Genomic DNA, 19469 nt, shown 5'->3' with positions numbered 1-19469 from the left:
AAGGTGACGTGAAGACACACAGGGAAAAGATGGCCATGTTACTGGTGTGTTACATATACAAGCCAAGGACTGCCAAAAATTGTCAGTAAACCACCAGAAGCTTTGAAGAGGCAAGAAACGACATTTTTCCCTACAGGTTTCAAAGGGAACGTGGCCGTGCTGAAATCTTGATTTTGGACTCCTATCCTCCAGAACTGTGAGATAATATATGTCTGTTGTTCTGAGCCACATAGTTTGTGGCACTTTGTAACAGCAGCCCTAGGAAACTAATACAAGCTATAATCCTGGAAAGGATTTACCTGACCCCTCTGAAGATTTATCTTATAAATTTGATATTATTGTTAGTGCTCTTAAAATGCCTGAAGCAATAATGACACATCAGATTTTATACTGTAGAATGTATAAATTTCATACCTTCAATGAGTCACTGATTTTACATAACTACTTATGCCTTTAGTTAAGATATCAGGTTATAGAAGGTCTAGTTTTCAGATATGTCACCATATTTTTTATGCCATCATTTTTATTCAATAGTAAATGTGCTCATTTGAAATCAGCTTGAAAGACATGCAAAAGATGTTTAGGCCAAATAGAACTCACTAGACTTCTAGTTAAAGATGGTCTGGTAGGCAGAATTCTACAATGGTTCCCAAAATCTCTACTCCCTGATATACATCCCTATATAATCCTCTCTCCTCAATGGGACTTGTGAATATAACAGAATTTTACTCCTGTGACTAGGTTACATTATACGGCAAATGTAAAAGGGATTTTGCAGATGTAATTAAGATCCCTAATTAGCGGATTTGAGATCATGGAAAGAGATACTGTCTTGAGTGGGCTCAGCTGATTTGGTGAGCATTAGAAAGGGGGTCCAGACCTTCCCTGGAAGGAGAGATTTGAAGTGTTTTTGCTTCTCCAAAAGTTCTTTTCACTTCTCCAACACATCCATGGGTAATGTCCATTAACAAAAATTCTAGATTATGAGTTTATAACAATTTTCAGAAGTTATCGCCTTCTGCATACAGCTCACCTTGTACCCCGTATCATATAATGACAGACACCCAATATTTTAACTTCCCATTTACCAAGGGCCTCAGAAGAATGTAATGGGAATAGTATGGAGCTTATCAAATGAGACCATAGACCAATTCCACTCACTCTTATGTGTCACTTTATTTCTTTATACTATTGCTAGTTATTACCTGCACTTTTGTGACATGAACTGGCTTATCCAAAACCACTGGAACTTCAGTTTTCTTGTCCCGGAAAAAATGTATAGCAATGAAAAGATGCTCAACATTATATGTTATATAGCAACAAAAAGAAAACTAAAACCTGATTAAAACATAGACCGATGACCTTAATAGACACCTCACCAAAGGTATACAGATGGCAAATAAGCATATAGAAAGATGTTGTTCCTCATATGTAATCAAGGAAATGTAAGTTAAAACAAAATGGCACACCACTACACACCTATTATAATGGCTAAAATCCAGAACACTGACAGCACCAAATTCTGACAAGGATATGGAGCAACAAGAACTCTCATATATTTCTGGTAAGAATGCAAAAGGGTTCAGCCACTTTGGAAGACAGTTCAACTGCTTCTTACAAAACCAGACATACTCTTATCACACCATCCTGCAATTGTGTTCCTTGGCATTTACTAAAATGCAAAAACTGCAAATTCTTATAGGGACTAGAAAGGTAAAATAGTGTGAGCAGATTAGGTATGAAGTAATAGGAAATAGTGAAGCCTGTGCTGTCACACTGTGTCTGTTCACCTAAAAGCACTTATGAATAATTTTAAAGATAATCCCACTGTCCTGACCAAACAAAACTCATCTGCTGGCCTGAATTTAGGTCTCTGGTTTGTAACAACTACTTTATATGTTTATACGTTAATTAAATTTCTTGAGATATTTAAGGGAAACTGGCAAAAAAGAGTAAGTTACTATGAGGTCGTAGAGGAGTGAAAGACCATTTCATTCAATTTATAGGTGAGATTAATCTGGAGTGAAAATGGTATCCCCTAAACAGAATTGGATTTTTAAGTTAAACTAAAGTATGTAGAAGAAATTATACAGATGAAACTGTTTTTAAAATTAAGTGAAAATCTTGTCCTGGAAATTAGGAACAACTGGAATCAGGGTGGTTGGTGGGCAAAGAGTTTGGAGAGGACAAAGAATTCAACTTCTATTGGCTAAAACACAAATATAAAGCAAAACTTTTAGCTGTTTTTCTGATATCCCAGTGGCTCTTGCTCACAAACAAAAGAAACAACTCTCTGCTCAAGGAAAGATATCACCTTCTATACTGCATTTTAAAAAACCACATAAACTAATACGCTTAATAATATAATCTAAAGTGTAATTATAGTATGTGTTGCTGTATTATTCTTCTGCCGTTACATCCTGCATCACTTGATAGGAAAACATGTCCTCACTGTCCTTACTTGATTCTGAAGGAACCACTTGAAATAATTTGGAGATAGATAAGAACGCTGAACCTTAAAGAAAAATAAACTATAAGTCCAGAAATGAAACAGAGAAAATTGGGAAATAGGTGCTAATATGAAGAAATGAAAAGTAGGGTCAGACAAGAAAAAATGTTTTATGGCTCAAACTCCACTTCAACATTAGTTCCATGTGGAAATAAATTATTTTGTAATTTGCTCGAGTCTACTTTTTTGACCTTATTAATATTTTTAAATACCTTCTTCATTTCCTGAGAATCACATTGTGGTGATTGTAGGAATGATTTTTCCAAGAAGCATCAAGGAAAAACTAAGGACAAAGAAGCAATATTCCACCTTCCTTATCTATATCTACCATAATTACCTGGTTTTGCTGCAAAACATATTCATTCTCAAAATTCATAAACCCTTATTACTCCTTTAATTTTTGTATAACTGATATTCTGAGGAATTTCTCTAAGTCACTCATTTCCTTTCACCAGTGCCTCTGAAATTTATAAAGAACAGAGAGGTGGAGAAATGACTGGACAGGTTTTACACACCAAAACCCTTCACCGCAGATGTGGTAGTGAGTCATTCTTGATCACTTACTCTTAGAAATAGACAGAGGTTTTCGTTTTAGCACAGGTCAAGGGATGTAATTGAACAGAGCCCTTCATGGTGAGGACTATCTCTGACTCCTCTTGACTATCTCTAACTCCACGGGCCTACGTGACAAAGCCTTGAAAACCATCATTCTTCCTCCCTACAGGACAGTATGCCAGTCTTACCTCTGTTGCCTAAAGCTGATACAGGCTTGAGTAAGAGAGCAGGGTAGTCACTAAGCCCTGCAGCTTCATATTCTAGCTCATTTGCCTCTGTCTATGTTGGAGCCTAGTGTCAGGCCTCTGATTCTTCCTTTCTCTCATATTTGCTGAGAAAGTGTAGGTATGGATATGAAGTCACTGATCTAAGATGACAAGAGAACATATAGGAAGCCAGAGTGCAAATACCTCTATTCTGGCAGTGTGCTTGTTAGCTTTGTTATTGTTATGATTCTTGTCTTAAACTCTTGTGTCTATACTTGTCACTATAAACCTACTTGATTTCATGGATACTATTCTTCACTACTGTCAGTTTAAAATATCTGAAAAACCTTCAGAAATAGTATGCTCACTTGTGACTCAGCTCTTTTCTAGGTTCTGATAATTGTAGCTTGGTTTTGAACAATGAAATTGGCAAAAGTCCTAGTTGTTATTCTAACTTCCTGGTCTTCATAACCTAGACTTTCCTACTCTTGGTCATCACTGGAGTTAAATTGTTAAGGGTAAATATTGGGTTAGCCAAAAAGTTCGTTCAGGTTTTTCTGCAACATCTTACGGAAAACTCGAACCAACTTTTTGGCCAGCCCATATAATAGAAATTGAGAACACTTCTGGAGTCTGCGAAAGCTTTAAGGCATAAAGCCAAAGCTTTCTATTTTTTTATTCTAAATAAACAGGTTTAAGGTAATTCTCTCTAATTCTTTATTTCATTATGAATGTAATAGAAAAATCCAGTAACAAACTATTTTCCCCTGGAGGTGTATTTAATTTATGTAATAATGCATGTATTCATTCGTCCAGAGACTACTCTATGTAATGGTGACAAAGAATGAACTAAAAGAAATGGTTCTTGACCACAAGAAGACTCTGAGCTTAAAGACTGTGCTGCCTCACTCTCTCCTCCTCTCCCTCCCTCTCCTTCCTTTCCTTCTCCTTTGCAGGCAATTGTGCATGTGCTCTCTCTCTCTCTCTCTCTCTTAATATCCTCGTGTAGCTACCTTGTTTCTTTATATAGTGTCTGGTCTCAAGAGTGAATCAAAAGAACATGTCCCAATGTATACATGCTTATCAAGTGCCTGTTTGCATTATGCCTTCTAATGTTAAAATTGGATAAATCCTAAATCGGTGTGGGAGAAAACTATATCAGGGCATGAATACCATCAGGCTTGAGGGAGTCACATCGCCAAAAAAAAAGCGTCTACCACAGCCTCCTTAAAAAAAAAAAATTGTCTATGTTTCTTGGAAGATCTTTATGCTGACACAACATAGTTTCATTAAAATTAGTAAATGTTAGAAATTAATCTTTTCAATTAATAGACAAAACACTGTCAAATGGAATTCCATATTTCAGTTCAACTGGACATTACTCTTTATCTAGATACAGTCATTTCTATGCATTAAATCTTTTATCCCGCCTACATTTTGAATATATGTTTTTGGATAATGTTTTCTTCTTTCAGATAATTTACATTTTCTATATGTTGTTAGCTATTTTTATATTTTTATTTGCTAAATTGATAAATATTAGTGATGCATCAAGCTAGCTTATGTTGAAAAAGCTAAAGTATAGCTATGTTTGTGTCTGTTTCTTCTCAAAGAAAATATAACCAATATGTTTGTGTTGTAATTTCCCATACATTTCTACTACAACTTGCTGGGTTTTAATTTCTTATAAAGTTTCATAAAACTTTCCATGATACTAATACACACACAATTTTAAGCCTACAACTTAGAAGCTCCTTTGAGCAGAGAAATGATCTATCTGAATGTCAAAATTGCTGTTCACAAGCCACACATCATTCTAAATTAATGCTATATCTAGCTGCAACATAAAAATTTTAAAAAGACATTACAAGTTTGAGACACATTTTAAATGAAGCATGATAATGGTGTTGAGAAGCAATGCAATTTCATATTTGAGTAAAATAACATTTTTATAGCACATGGGTGTAAGGACAAATTCCAGCATAAGCTCACAAAGGAGTGAGAGAATTCCAAACGGTTTTAAAATATTACCTGACTTTCTAATTATGATTGCTACAGGTTTATTTTTTGCCAGAAAATGAAAATATATTCTTTGTTTCAAAGAAATCATTGGAAGTCTATATTTTTTTAAATTAAAACTTTATGTTACTAAAAATGTACTAACTTATTAATTAGCGATACCATAATGTGTCAAACTGTAATGGATAATCAGTAAATCATCTATAAAATAAATTTGTCATTGATTGAATAAACTGAATGGCTCTCTTCTCTATTATTTGCAGTGTCAAATTACCCTATGTGCTTTATTTTTCTCTCTTTTTTAAGGTAAACTGTTAAAATGAAAAAGATGGAGAAAGGTAAAATCTTAAGTGTACTTTGATGAATTTACACAAGGTGAACATACCCTTGTAAAAATCACCCACATCAAGAAACAAAATATTAGTAGAAACAAAAGGTTCACGCTCATTTCCCCACTCATTCATTACTGTATATTGATGAAGTTAAGCACTTTCCTAATTTCTATCACAACAGATTTGGTTTTGTCTACTGCAGAAAATCATGTGAAGAGAATACATATGAGTACATAGAGTACTCTATGAATACATAGAGTACACAATAGAAACTATGTTATTTCTATTGTGACCGACTTCTTTTACTCTAAATTACGTTTGTGATATTCATTCATGTAGTTGTATATAGTAGTAGTACATCTGTTTTCATTTCTATGTAGTCTTACATTCTATAAAATTACCCTGAGAGAGACAAATACTGTATGTTTTCACTTGTATGTGGAATCTAAAAGTTAAAACAAATGAACAACTATAACAAAACAGAAACAGACTCACAGATACAGAAAACAGACGTTTGGGTTTGTGACTACAAAATATCATTAATTTTGCTGTTGCCACAAAATGGATTGCAATTTTTCTTCCCTTTAAATTTTTCACCTTTCATTGGAATCAACAAATTTTGTGTAATATAACAATGCATATTACATGTTACTTAGTAAAATTTCAAAACAAGGATTTTAGTAATATTCAATATTAAGTTCAAATAATCTACAAATGCCAAGTCATAGAACAAACCAACCTTCCCTTTTTTCTGAGCTTCTTCAAAACTTCATAACCTGAAAAAGCGATAAGAATCACGACAGAAGCTATGGGGAAGCTTAACTATCTACTAGAAATGAAAAATAAACATCCTGAGCAACACTCTTTCACAGGTTATTCCAAATAGAGTCTAGAAAAAGACAAGTCTCTTTGTTTTACATCATTAATAAAATTCTATTTTTCAAATAGATCTTTTTTTAGAGCAGTTTTAGATTCACAGGGAAATTGAGAAGGTACAGAGATTTCCCATTTTTCTCCCTGTCCCACAAAGGCACAGCTTCACCCCACATCAACACCCCCCACCATAGAGGTACATTTGTTACAACTGATAAACCCATATTGATAAATCTTTATCACCCAAAGCCCATTGTTTAAATTAGGGTCCACTTTGGTGTTGTACATTCCATGTCTTTGGACAAATGTATAATGACGTGTAGCCACATTTATAGTGTCATGCAGAATAGTTTTATGGCTCTAAAAATCCTCTGTGCACCATTTATTCACTCCTCCTTCCCCTTAACTCCTGGCAACTTTTTATTATCTCCACAGTTTTGTCTTTTCCAGAATGTCATAGAGTTAGAATCATATAGTATGTGGCCTTTTCAGTTTGGCTTCTGTCACTTAATAATATACATTTTAAGTTTACTCCATGTCTTTTCATGGGTTGATAACTCATTTTTATTTTTAGCACTGGATAATACTCCTGGGTCTGAATGTATCATAGTTTGTGTATTCACCTTCTAAAGGACATCTTGGTTACTTTTAAGTTTTGTCAATCATGAATAAGCTACTATAAACCTCTGGGTGCTGGTTATTGTATTGATATAACTTTTCAACTCCTTTAAGTAAATACCAAGGAGTGTGATCATTGGATTGTATGATAAGACGATGTTAACTTTTATAAGAAATTCCCAACTGTCATTGAAAGTGTCTGTACCATTTTTCATTCCCATTAACAAGGGAGAGGTCCTTTTACTCCACACCCTCACCAGCATTTGGTGTTGTCAGTGTTCCAGATTTTTGCCATTCTAACAGCTGTGTAGTAGTATCTCATTGTTGTTTTAATTTACATTTCCTTGATGACATATGAGGTGGGACGTTTTTTCATAGGTTTATTTGCCATCTGTATATCATCTTTGGTGAGATATCTGTTAAGGTCTTTGGCCCATTTTTTAATCCAGTTGTTCATTTTCATATGGTTGAGTTTCAAGAATTCTTTGTATATTTTGGATAATAGTCCTTTATCAGATATGTCTTTTGCAAATACTTTCTCCGATTCTGTGGGAGTCTGTTTGTTTGCCATTACTACTAAATTTCTATGTTGTTTTGTAAGGATTTCCCAGTACAGTAAAGCAGGATTAAAAAATAAGACTTTTAAATATTGGAAAGGAATAAATAATCATTATAGTTGGTAATTTATACAACAGTCTACAGAGGAACACAAGATACTAGTTGAAAAATTATTAGATATTACAAGATATTTCAATTTATATAACCCATTAGTTTTTTTCTTCATCAGTACTGAAAGAAAAATGTAAAGAATAAGAGGACGGAAGGGAAGGAGGATGTTTACAAACACAATACAAGCCTATAAAAGATTTGGTAATAACCTGTTTTGAAATGTCCAAACCCAGGGTGAGGAACAATTCATAATGAAGAACATATTAGAAGGCCGAATAATAGCAATATATGCCAGATTAATGCATTGAAGCATTTAATGTAATAAATGTTTCTTTTCATATTTAAATTTTTTTCTCAAATATTTCAAACAAGGCCTTTGAAGTAAACTTCTGACTCTAAAAGAGTATCTGGAAGAGAAAATGTACAAGGAGGAATAAGGAAACATTTTTCAAAGACTAGTGAAGTTCTTAATTTACCAAGTCTCAAGGCTAATGAAAGGCACAAGTCTTCAAAAGGAAAGACCCTGCAAAGTGCTAACCAAATAAAAAGAAAACACTCTCACTTAGATATCAAAATATGATAACAACAATGTTAAATAAAGCCATATGATATTGGTGCTAAAAGTAGATACCAAAAAATTTAAAAGAATGAAGTAACCATAGCAGAATTAAGATATACGTTTTATATATACATGCTTGCGCACATGCATACACACAAATATACACATACCTATACAGATAGAGAGGTTTAGTATAGGATAAGTGTAGTATTTCAAATAACATACAAATGTTCAGAAACTGGCCTTGGGAAAATTACTATACATATGGAGAAGAACTGAGTTAAATATCTAATTCATACCACACACAAAAATCCATTTCAGTTGGTTAAGAATCAAAATGTATAACACAAAATTGTAAAAGTACTAAATGGCATTAAAGGAAGAAAATGCAGGATAAAACTATAATAATCTGGAGTTAGATAAAATGTTCTAAAAATATATGAAACCAAAAATTACAAAGGAAAGTTTACTTAATCATATTAAAAAATCTCTGCAGCAAAAGACACAATAAAAGGGTTAAAAGATAAACAACAAACAAGAAAAATATAAAATTATTCTAAAATCTCTAACAAAATTAAATACGAGACACTTTGGCAAAGTAAATAAATAATCAAAAGAAGAAAAATACAAATGCCAAATTAATATGCATGAACACATTTGGCCTCACTAGTAACAAGGAAATGTAAATTAAAGCCACAGTGAGATAACACCTCACTCCTGTTACATTGGCAATAATTATAAAACACTGTAATATTCCCTGATGGCAAGTATGTGGTGAAATCATCATTCTGTACACAATGTTGAGAGACTAAATTAATACAATTATTTGGAGAAGTTAGCAGTTTCCCTCGACAATTAAAAAATACACTCAGCCAGTTCTAGTTCACGATGGCGAATAGCCCTTACGCTTCCCTTCCTTTATTGCTGAAAAGTCACTGTTATCAAAAGAGGGAAATGTCTTAAAAAGGGATAAATTTACTAAGGCACTGAAATAATAAAAGATACTTCAACAAATCAAATATGAACTGTAGGTGGGAAAAATGTATTAAAAGTATTAGTGGGAACTTCCCTGGTGGCGCAGTGGTTAAGAAACCACCTGCCAATGTAGGGAACATGGGTTCGAGCCCTGGTCCGGGAGGATCCCACATGCCGCGGAGCAACTAAGCCCGTGCACCACAACTACAGAGCCTGTGCTCCAGAGCCCGCGAGCCACAACTACTGAGCCCGTGTGCTGCAACTACTGAAGTCCGTGCGCCTAGGGCCTCTGCTGCACAACAAGAGAAGCCGCCGCAATGAGAAGCCTGCACACTGCAACGAAAGTAGCCCCCGCTCGCCGCAACTAGAGAAAGCCTGCAGCAACAACGAAAACCCAATGCAGCCAAAAATAAATAAATTAATTTTAAAAAAAAGTGTTAGTGGAACAAAACTGATCCTTAACTCAAAGCTTAAGAGGATGGAGCATGGAACATGCAAAGGGAAAAGCAGAAGAAGCAGCAGTACCCCCTACCTGGAGTATGAGGGGACTGGCCACTAAAGTAATTTGATTGGTGAACTGGCTATAGAATCAATGTGGAATTTACCCCTCACTGGCCTTCAACACACAGTTACTACTCAGAGTCCTGTACTTCCACTATTAGCATTCACCCTCTGGTTGAAGTCAGAGAAATAACTTCTAAAGAAATGAAGCCACATGTCAGGAGTAGAAGTGGGGGTGGGTGGGGGCTGGCATCACAGAGTCAGGGTTGATGTCCCATCCAAACTCGACATTTGGGGCTGAAAGCCCATCCTCTCTGATTTCCTGCAGTTTGCTCAAGTAAAGTATAACCTGTCAAAAGATAAGCAGACACACACAGGGAAAGCTCCTCATTCAAAAATGATGCAGGTGATTGTATAGAAAATCAATTCTTAATTTTTAATTAATTAAGTAAGTCTAACATTCATAAATATGATCTAGCATCACCAAGCAATGGAGGAAAACCAACAGCAAAAGTGTAAATTATCAATGTAAACAATAGAAAAATTGTCCCAGGAATAAACATTAAAAATTTACTAAAAAGAAGGAAATAAGAACAACAACAAAAATCTAAGTAGAATTCTCAGAAAGATTTTTAAATACTGCAATCAAAGTAGAAATCAGGGTAATATGAAAAGGAGGCAATCAGAGGAAAAGAAGGAAGGCAAAGATGTGTGCCAGCCCTATTACAGGCTCAAAATAGGTCTGTAATTCTCTAATGAGCCTGTTGGGCACTCTTTCCGGTCTGTTTTCCACCCCACTAATGTCAGGCTTGGCCTTCTTTTGTGACTTGCTTTGGGCAATAAAATCCAAGCAGACTGATAAATACCACATCTAAGAAGAAACTTTAAGAGATATTGCATGACTCCACCATTGTTCTTCTCATACCACCAAGAAAATAGCGGGTACCAGATAACTATATTTTCGTCCTAGGTCTCAAAGAGAAGAAGATACTTGGAGCAGGGCCACTGCCAAAACTTAACACTGGCCCAAAACAACTGTTAGAATAAGCCATTAATATTTTAGAGTTATTTGTTACTACAATATTATGTAGAGAAAGTTTGCCAACATAAACATCTAAATAAAAATTGAAAGAAAAGGCCAAGCAAATCACCCAAAAAGTAGAGCCAAAAGATGAAGAGAGACAATGCATGAGAAAAAAAGCTGGCTGAAGATCAGTTCAGAAAGCCAACATCACCTAATGGGGCACCAGAGCAAGGCATCACAGAAAGTAAAGGGGTGGGGAATGTTGGCATAAAGAACATTTGCTAAGGCTAGAGAAAGATACAAGTTTTCAGATAATAAAAATCACAAAGTAGCAAGTAGGATTTTTTTAAAGTACTCATTTTCATAAAATTTCAAAGAAAAATTGAGGAGCATAAAATCTTACAGATAAGAAAAACCAGAATAATTAGAGAGCAAAAATAAGATTGAAAAGAGCTTTCTAATATTAGATGTTGGAAATTAATGAGTAAAGTCTTTAAGTTTCTAGGAAAACTATTTTAACACAGAATTCCATGCCGAAGCACACAACAACAAAACTTGGGGAAATAATTCAGAAAAAAAAAAAAGTGACACATGGGATCCTTGATATAGTGGACCTAAATCTGAGAGTATAATAGAATTTGTAGTATGACAGTTGTAAAGTAGGCCTAGAAATAATTCAGTATATGCTAAATCATTTAACAAATAAGTTGACTAAATATCTGAAAGCTATTAATGGTATGAGGAAAATATTGTTTGTTTGTTTGTTTTTTTACTTGCCATCTGTCAACAAGAAAGGGAAGATAATTAGAAGCACCAGAGAAAAACCATTGTGCAAGAAAAGCATGGTCAAAATACAAGCATTAAAATTGTATGGTTTGAAAAAAGTATTGGAATATATGAAAAAATTCATTCATTTTGATAGCTAAAACAGCTCTGGCATGAGATTAGTTACTACATTATATTTTATTCTCTATGAATCCATTGAAACTACCTTGTTCTAAAGTGAGTATTTATACAAATATATTAAAACTGTCCCTTGTCTTTATATATTTTCATTTTTAAAGTTATAATTCAGACAAAACAAAATTTTAAAATAATTATATAACACTTCTACACCCATTATTTATTAAGAAACGTTTCTGATGTGATTTAGATCTCCTATGTACATGCTTTTTCAAGTTCCTTCCTCTTTGATATATTCTCAGGAGGAATCAATACCATTATTTAGTGTTTATCATTTTTACATGCTTTTACAGTGTATCACAAGTGTATCATAAGGTTAAGCAAATATTAAACTTCATATAAGTTATTCTATGCCATAATATCAATGTATAAGCTATTTTTTTATTCTGTATTGTTTTGAGAGTTCTGTATTTGATACTTGTAACTTAGAATCATTCATTTTAATAGCTGCATAGTGTTTCTGGTATTGAGACCAAAAATCCTCTATTTTCCTGTGAAGACATATATATGATATTTCCAAATTTTAGTCATATTACAATGAACATTCATGATTATTCCTTGTGTACATTGTAAAAATTCCTATATGACAATGTTGTTCAATTCAGTCAAATTCAACACCCCACTTTTCATAGCAACTATTTTGTCACATGCCATTTACTCTCTCTTAAAAGTATTCACAGATAATATACCTATGTATTATCTATTAAAAAATAAATAACTATATAAAACAAAAAATAAAGTAATTTAAAATAAACAATATGTATTTTAATAGGTAAGTACTCAGAGACAGCTGCACTTGAAGTCATAATGAAATAGGGAGATTTACTTGCCCCCATATATGGAATCATTCTGAAAGCAACATGATGTTGGAAATAGATATTGTCTTATGTTATAAATAGACATCGATACAGGAAGATTGTATTGGTGACTTAAATACTATGAGCTGTTCTATTGGGGGTAGTTTCCAAATGGTGAACAACACATGGTAAATTTCCAGACAAAAGAAAATTTACTCCCAGAAAATTCAGTATACATTAAATCATCTGAAAATACTGCTTCATTTTTTAACATAAAATGATGTTATATGCTAAGCTCAGGTTATTTAAAACAGATATTTCACTTAGGCAAGTGCCCAGGAAGACATTTGAAAGAAAATATAGTTGTGGACAAAACAATTCTTTGTTGTATGGGATTGTCCTGTGTATTCCCTAATATTTGGCTTTTGTGGACCTGCCCACTACCCACAAGCAGCATCCTCCAATAGTTGTGGTAACTATCAATACCCCATACATTTCCAAAACACTTATTAGCGTTGAGAACTACTCAGATACTGTCTTAGGAGAACTTCTAAGGATACACAGGAATTGCTATGTATTTAGAAATGAATTGCTACATCATAGGCATATACACCTTCAATTTACCAGGTAACCCTTACTATTTCTCCAGAAAAGTTATCCTAATTTACACATCAACAACCAGTACACATGAGTATCCATTGCTCCACATCTTCATGCACATTTAATATGGGTAAAATTTTTCATTTTTGTCATTGTGATGTATGTGAAACAATATATTTTTAAACTTATTACTTCCATTATTAGTCATGTTGAGCATTTATCTTATATTTATCAGCCATGGAAGTTTTCCCTTCTTTGAATATTAAAACATAATTTATAATAGCAAAAATTTGTTAACAACATAGAAGTTTACCAATAGAGAGAAAATTAAATAAATTATAACTATTATGAAATAGTATGCAATTGCTAAAAAGAATGAGATAGAACTATCTGTACTGGCATGAACAAATTGATTAGACATAATGATGCTAGGAAATAAAGACCTAGAATATTATGGAGCATATGAACTCATTTGGGTACACATACCTATACCTATACCTATACCTACACCTACACCTATAACTATACCTATACATATAACTATACAAATGTTAGTAAAAGTCTCAGAGGGACATATTCCAAATGTAAGTAGTATTGTCCATTGGCAAGAGAAATACAATTGGATAGAGCAAAATGGCCTTTCAAACTTTTCTCTATACCAGCGGTCCCCAACCTTTTTGGCACCAGGGACCGGTTTCCTGGAAGACAATTTTCCTACGGCGGCGGGGGTGGGGTGTGGGGGATGGCTCAGGCGGTAATGTGAGCGATGCGGAGCCCCAGATGAAGCTTTGCTCGCTCGCTGCTCACCTCCTGCTGTGCGGCCCTGTTCTTAACAGGCCGCCCACCGGTACCAGTCCACTGCCCGGGGGTTGGGGACACCAGCTCTATACCATTTTATTTGAAATTTTATATAGATGATATAATTATTACATTTAATATTTAAATAATAAGTAATTAGAATAAAAGGAGATAAACATTTTTGTTAGGGTAGCAGCAGGGTAAGAGAAGGGAAAACTTCAGTTTTTCTTTTTAGTTGCTATATATTTCACATTCTTATATACATAAATGCTAGAAATTAATTCTAAGTTGACCATATTGCTGAATGGTAGACAATAGGATAAGGAACAGATGTGAGGAAGCCCTCCCTAGTGGGTACTAGTTCAAGTCACATTTCTCAGTAACAGAGACTCAAATATAAAAACATAATGGTAAAACACAAACACCCAGGTAAGCTTTCATATACAAACATAACATAATAAAAATATTCTCAACATTTCCTGTTAGAATTTCTCTCATTTATCCAAGTAAAATTATTGATCTGCTCAATGTTCTTGGATACTGCTACTATATTTGTATATCTTGTCTTCCAAATTCCAGAGGATATTTTTACATACTAAATATGTATCTCCAATGATAGAAACATAAAAAAAAGCAAGAATTAGCATAGTTTCATCATTTACTTCCATAATCGTTGCTATCATGTTGCTGGCGTCCATCTTAATTGAAACTGTCTCCAAGGCTTGCTTGAACAACCCAGTAGGAGGAGTGCTATTTTATGAGATTTCCTGATCAGCTTAAGTAGAATAGGCAATATGTAATTTGTATTTCTGAATAGGAGTTTGTGGATAAGACAATTTATGAAAATAAAATGTTGTAGCTCTTCTAACCACTCAAAAGGAAACTTGCTCCATTTCCCTCCCCCATTCCCTGCTCCCTGGAAAGTAAACATTATCTGAAAAGCTGACCTTTTTCTAACTTAAAACTTAGCTAAATACTCTAGCCAGTTCTGTGTCAACATTCCCCTCATAACATTTTCAGGAAGAATTCCACTTCAATCCTTACCAGTGTTTTCGAATAATATTATGTAGGAGTCAGCTGATGGCTACAGCCCTATGCTTCAGCCAACATTCATATTGTACAAACATTATGATTTTAGAATTTATAATCTACCCGCTCCACTCATCAATTAAAGCAGAAAGATTTCTGTGGAAAGCAGAGTAATTGAGTACATATGGTAATCTTAGGTTTTTTAGTATTCACTAATATTGGCCAAAGTTATATTTGTACTTTATCAGAAAGTAACTGTATTTCATCACAGTGGGAAAGCTGAGAAAAAAATGTTTTTCTTCATGGCAAAGCCCATTATTATAAAGCAACAAAACTGTACTATAGAGAATTATTAGAAAGCAGATGTGAATGCACACCCACATTTATTTCTTTGTCTATAAGATTATCATTTTCTGCTCGAACTGAGATGTCAAGTAGAAAATATTTTCATTAAAACAGAGTGAGTCTTGTAGGCATTTCTCTCCTAATAGGATCTGCTACCTTTATTTTATAATTTTCTTAATGAACTCATCTTTCTTAACCAGGAATCTTAAACAAATAAGTTGATTTAAACTCAAGATACACAGACGACAATTGATTTGTTCCACAGGGAATGACTGTGCACAAATTCATAGAGATTCAGATGGTTGTCAATGCCACGTACAAGCAATTTCCGTTAGTGTGGCCAGGGATGCAATATGATTATATAAAGACCCACTACTTTTTAAATTTAACTGAAAGAATGAGAGAATAAAGGGAATATTCTGTTGGGTTGTTTAGCAATAATGCTTTTATCATTTTATGAGAGGTCCAGGGGGTTCATCACCTCTTGAAACAATCTGAGTTCAGCTGATACAGAGTAGGTATTGCCAGTGTCCAATATCCTGAAGAAGTTGTTTTAACTACTTAGGTTACTGAAATATTATTTAGGGCAATGTATCATTAATTTAGTTGGGAAACAAATAATAATCCCACATTCATCAATTCCTGCCATAGCAGCAATCCACATGTAATGTAATATAACTCTGAAGTTAGAATGATGGAAAGAGGGTTAGAGAGTAACAATGGCTTTTGCAGTGATTCAAGCAAAATGTAACAAGATAACAGCATGGGAAATCAGAAAGGAATAGAGGATGGTTCAGAAGTAGAATAAGCAGATTTGGATAGCTTGATTTGGGAAATGCAAGAAGAATATTTAATTAATGACAACCTAATATAAGTTGTTACATCATAATCAGTCCAAAGTAATGTTGTACTATCTATGCAGCATGAGATTTGTTTTAAATAACTGTTGGAATTGCTGAGAATGTCCCTAGGCCTTAAATCACAATGGAAACAGCCAAGGATTCAGAATATGATGACTGGTCTATTCTTCAAGTTATTTAGAATTCTTCACCAAAAAAGACACGTGATTTTTCTGTATTTGGAACAGTAGAAAGGCATTTCATTTTGACATCCTTGTAAGTCATCTTCTGAACTTTATCCTAATGACCTTTGAGTTTGTTTTATAAGATAAAGATCTCTATTTTTAAAGTTCATTTTGAAATGAAATACTAAAAACTTGACATCTTAAAAGTGACTTGCCAATATTAATTACAGAACCAGATCTATATTTAGATTTTGGAAGACAACTCATAATTTCACAATGCCTGGATAGTTATTTTCTAATAGATCTTCAAGTCTATGGTTTCTTTCTTTAATCTTTTTATATGGTGCTTTTATTTCCCCTTTCATCTGAATTTTCTGTTACCTCTCTTATACTACCCAATTCTCCCCAACATGAAGGCCAAGTTTATTAAGAACTTACGTATGAATTAAAAGGTACTGGTATAAAACAACACTCTGTGGTCCCCAGTGCAAAAACAAAAGGTGAGATTGTGAGGCTATTACATATTAGGGCCAGGAAATCCAGAATTTTCTGAATATTGTTCTTCACACTGCAATCATACCTCCCCATTTGGTCTTCAAACCAACACATATTATTTTTCAGAAGTTGCAACTGCTGTCAAATGAGAGGCAAAGGGATCCCAGGCTGGAGTCATATAACTCAACCCACAGAATATTTGTGAACCTCACTGTACTATGCAACTTTGTCCTAAAATGTTTTAGGCCTAATAGTTTCAAGCTCAAACAGCCCATGAAGATGGCTCAATCTTTTAAGGATGAACATTCACCCAGTATTGGGGGTATGGAACCAGAGCTATAAAGCAAAGGATGACAAGTTGGCACGTGGTGCCAATATTACCACCACTACCTAACTCCAAGTAGGACGACGGGGTGAGATTGTGAGAGCTTTCAACCTCTTTCCGTGCAGAGACAATCCCTGGCCCTTATTACTCCATCCTGTAGAAGGCAGAAAAGGAAGAGAAGCCACACCCATGCACCCTGCCCTTTAATGCATAGTGATTCCACCGATTACAGATGTGGACCAAACGGTGTCCTATAATATAACCAAACAGAGCAGCACCCTTCCTACTCTGTGAGAAAACAGGATGCCCGTGGGAGGATGAGTAAAGGCACTTCAGATGCAGATCTTCTGACCCTACATCCCTACTGTCTTTGTTGTTTCTCACCCAAACCAGCTCCTACATCTCATTTAATTATCTGTTCAAAACATTACCATTCTTACTAAACTCATTTAAATGAGTTGTGGGAATAAGAAGGAAATCTGCAGGAAGATACTGTGGAGTTGAATGTGTCAATTATGTTAATATTATAGCCCTGAGAGACTGAAGAGATTACTTTTTTTTCTGTCCCTTCCTCAATTTTTACATTGTTTGAATCAAGGTCCTCCTTTAGGGAGAAATTGTTTAAAACAAATGGCTTTATATTTACCTAATTATTTTTCTTCCTTCCGAAAGATTTGCTTCATTACGCATATGTTATGTCTAAATTTACTGTAGATCAATTTATCCTGCTTTTTGATAGAAATCTAATTGTCCCCTCTGATATATAAGATGGAAACAATTAAGAGCCTTTGAAACACCTATCAGAAACTGAATATTTCAGAAGTAGGACTTAATTGGTGGTGGTAAACCACAACTGTTGAAAAGGAAATTATATTGCCTATGAAGACAGCTCTGCTTGTTCTTTTTTTTCTGTTTATTATCAGTTGTGGATTATTCTGGTGACCAGATGGGGTAAATCTGAGAGAAGTTAGAGAAGATATTTTGCTATTGGAGTCTGCAAGTTATTTCTAAGGGTTTCCTTCTTTTACACATATTTAAGTAAGATGAATCTCACATCAGTATTTCCTTTCAGTTCCATGATGTTGACAAAATCTCCTGATATCCAATGGCACAATAATAGTGACAAAATTGTCTTTAAAGAAACATCTGGGGAAAAGATAAGACTTCCCTTTCAAAACGCTTTTAATGGCAACACCACCACTAACAAAGCAAAGCAAAACCTTATATCTATTTTATGAAAGGAGTATGTGTTAACCCCACTAAAGTTTTCAATACAGTAGAATAAGGATCACACATTTAACATTTCACTTTATACACCTAGAATAAACCCAGTTTTTATGGGTAGCATATAGTTACTGGAGAATATTTTAGGCATATTGGGGCATTATATGGGCATGCTTTGTTAGTAAAAGAAAATACTAATGTATAAGACTCAATGAAGATAGATTACACATTTTATTCTTCTTCCCAAACCATTGCTCATGTATTTCTGTCTCCATTTATTCTATTTACCAGCTGTAAAAACTAGAACTCTTGGGATATATGTCTACCTATTTTATAAAATCCTTAGAACAATAAATGTTTTACTGAAGCAAAGAAATGCTATTTATATCATAAAATATATCAAATAAAACTGCTCACTCTTATTCTTTTTTAGCTCATCAACACAATTATGTGATGCAAAAGTCCCAAAACTAAGAAAGTTGAAAACAGACTGTAATTGGTTTTATTGATTTGTGACCAATGTTCTCACTCAAGAGCTTCATAATCTCAATTTTGTCATGAAAAGCACAAGATAGAAATGTCTATTTGGTAAATTAATACATCCCTACCTTATAAAATCTAACAATTTTATTTCCACTTTATTTCAAATCCCTACAAAGAGGATGAAGTTAATTACCTTTGCTGATCCCGCATGATTTTAGCACTTTATTTTCTTTGAGGTATTGTTATAAAACCTCTGAAGAGAGACTATGTTGTGTATTTTTTAGCAATAAACACAATGAAAATTGTATTAGTTCTTAAGCCATACTGCCTTAATCCATTTCTCTGTTTTAAAAAATGAAAGAATAAACTCTTCTATCTACAAAAGGATAAGGTCTAATAAACTTATAGATTTACCTATTTTGAACAGAACTTTTTGAAAAATAATATGGGTTTCATTGCAAAGTGATAAACATAACAAACATCTTCAATTATTCTGCTATAGGTACTATTATCTACTCAGTGTTCCAGCTTTGAATTACTTGGGTT

This window comes from Balaenoptera ricei, chromosome 12, assembly GCF_028023285.1.
Source record: "Balaenoptera ricei isolate mBalRic1 chromosome 12, mBalRic1.hap2, whole genome shotgun sequence".
Taxonomy (NCBI): Eukaryota; Metazoa; Chordata; class Mammalia; order Artiodactyla; family Balaenopteridae; genus Balaenoptera; species Balaenoptera ricei.
This window is presented reverse-complemented; position numbering follows the sequence as displayed.